We start from the raw sequence: 2,770 nt of genomic DNA, 5'->3' as shown, positions 1-2,770 counted from the left end.
TCTAGATTCTACCAAATTAATATCATAATATATAGATGCGCAGCTGGTATATGGCTAACAGGCTAATTAAGTCCAGGTCTATGATATTTAAGAGGTAGCCCAAAAATTCAACTCAAATTTTCAGATTTTTTTTACTATGTGTCTGTATTGTAGGAATCCTGCTGGAATTTCAGAGGAAACAGTTCAATTTCAGCTCGAATCCAGAAAAAATCTCGTGGGTTAGAGGGAGATGGACCACGCAAGTTCCCTCTTGATGTTGCTCGAGCTACACAATGGTGCCAGAAGGGGGAAATACGCCCTCGCAAGAAAATCGCTTTAAAGGGTTTGCAAATACACCGTGAACTCACAGTGCTCTATATAAACCCCCTCCTCCACAGTCCACACACATAGTCGCGCACGCACACACCTAGCTCGTACCCACATACTACCCCTGTCACCTGACAGCATTTGCCATGGAAATGCCAGCAAGCAGCACCTCGGCTTCGTGCAACCTCAAGGCCAGGCCATCATGCCTGGCGCTCCATGGCTCGGCCGCTAGGCTCGCCGCTCGAGGCGGTTGCGTGGAGCACCACGGTCGCCGACCGTCGCCCGCTACAACCTAGAAGCACCGGCGTCGGGATTCTCTCGGCTATCCGGGGAAAGCGCCAACGCGTCCTTGGGCTGCTGGTCCTCTCCGGCGCCCGCGACATCCTGAGGTGGCACTGCCGAGCGTCTGCTGCCAAAGCAGCGGCCACGGGAGGCCGTTCCGAGCCGCCATTCTCTCTTGCGCCCGATGCTCCAGCTGGATCGGCAGTCGCGCCGTATACATGTACAAGTAAGCCATCCATCATCACACTGTGTCTCAACTCAGCACTTCCTTTATGCATGCACGGCATGTTAATTTCCCCTTCACTACAGGAATGGCGCGCTGCGCCGACGGCCGTGGCGTACGCCGACGGCCAAATGTCGGGGCCGTCGGCGTACTGCCCGGTCAGCCCAGCTGCTCGAAGCGCCCCTCGGCGTACAGCCACCCTCGGCGTATGGCAGGCTATGCCGAGGGTGGCCCTCGGCGTATCGGCGGCCCTCGGCATAGGTTGAGGGTGCGACCCCGTCCCATCGCCCCGCGGCCATGCCCCTAACCGAAGCTTGACGGCGTGAAGCCTATGCCGAGGGCCACCGTCGGCGTAGGCCGAAGCCAATTTCTCCCGCCGAATCCTCCCGCCCCTCCCGCCAAAATGACGTCAGCTGTCTAGCCTATGCCGAGGGGCACCGTCGGCTTAGCATCCATCTTTTTTTTCCTTTTTCCCGCCCATTTCTCCCGCCCAATCTTTCCCGCCAATTTTTCCCGCCATTTTCTCCCGCCAGCTTTTCTCGCCGTTTCAGCCCCTCGCCTCCCTATATATACCCATGTGTTCTTCTCCAACAAAACACCACCACCAGCATGGTGTGGTGTTGTTTGTCTAATGTTGTACCCCCGGGGTCTTTCGGCTACACGCACATGCGCTGACGGCACTTAGGCATGTCCTGGACGTATAGGGCAGAACTCACCGGTGGGGTGAACCGGAGGAAAACCTTAGATAGCATGGATCCATACTTGCCACCACATGACCTAAAACAAAGGAAAAAAGTCCATTGCTAACCCTAACTCTAACCCTAACCCTAACCCTAGGGGTAGATTTGCGGGGTCCCCGCCCCCTAGGGTTTCCCTAGATACAAACCACCGGAGCGTCCGAATCGCCGGAAACTCCTGCTACGGCTCATCCGGGGCCTATTTCATTCCAAACCTATGGTTTCCATGTGCATATGTCCTAAACAAAGCAAAGAAATTAAAAAAATCCATTGGTGAACCCTCGCACCAAAAAAGCTATAGGGGTAGATCTGCAAGGTCCCCGGCCTAGGGTTTCCCAAGATACAGATCACCGGAGCGTCGGAATCGCTTGAAAACTTGCATTTGTCCCTAACATATGTGTACAAGTGTGATGTAAGGTTTGTCTAACCTTGCATGTACCCCACGTTGACGATTTCCGCATACATGGGCCGACACTTGGTAAAATCCAGGATTTGTATGTGGAAACTCCTGCTACGGCTCATCCGGGGCCTATTTCATTCCAAACCTATGGTTTCCATGTGCATATGTCCTAAACAAAGCAAAGCAAATAAAAAAATCCATTGGTAAACCCTCGCACGGAGAAAGCTATAGGGGTAGATCTCGCAGGGTCCCCGCCCTAGGGTTTCCCAAGATACGGATCACCGGAGCGTCGGAATCGCTTGAAAACTTGCATTTGTCCCTAACATATGTGTACAAGTGTGATGTAAGGTTTGTCTAACCTTGCATGTACCCCGCGTTGACGATTTCCGCATACATGGGCCGACACTTGGTAAAATCCAGGATTTGTATGTGGAAACTCCTGCTACGGCTCATCCGTGGCCTATTTTATTCCAAACCTATGGTTTCCATGTGCATATGTCCTAAACAAAGCAAAGAAAATAAAAAAATCCATTGGTAAACCCTCGCACGGAAAAAGCTATAGGGGTAGATCTGCGGGGTCCCCGCCCTAGGGTTTCCCAAGATACAGACTATCGGATCGTCGGAATCGCTTGGAAAACTTGCATATGCCCATAACATATGTGTACAAGTGTGATGTAAGGTTTGGCTAACCTTGGATGTACCCGTTGTTGACGATTTCCGCATACATGGGCTAACACTTGGTAAAATCCAGGATCCCGGCGGCCCCGTTTTGCGCAGTTGGCAAAGCAAACGGAGCCAAAAAATCGAGCGGAGCCGCGTGGC

Source organism: Lolium rigidum, chromosome 7, assembly GCF_022539505.1.
Source record: "Lolium rigidum isolate FL_2022 chromosome 7, APGP_CSIRO_Lrig_0.1, whole genome shotgun sequence".
In the NCBI taxonomy this organism is placed as follows: Eukaryota; Viridiplantae; Streptophyta; class Magnoliopsida; order Poales; family Poaceae; genus Lolium; species Lolium rigidum.
This window is presented reverse-complemented; position numbering follows the sequence as displayed.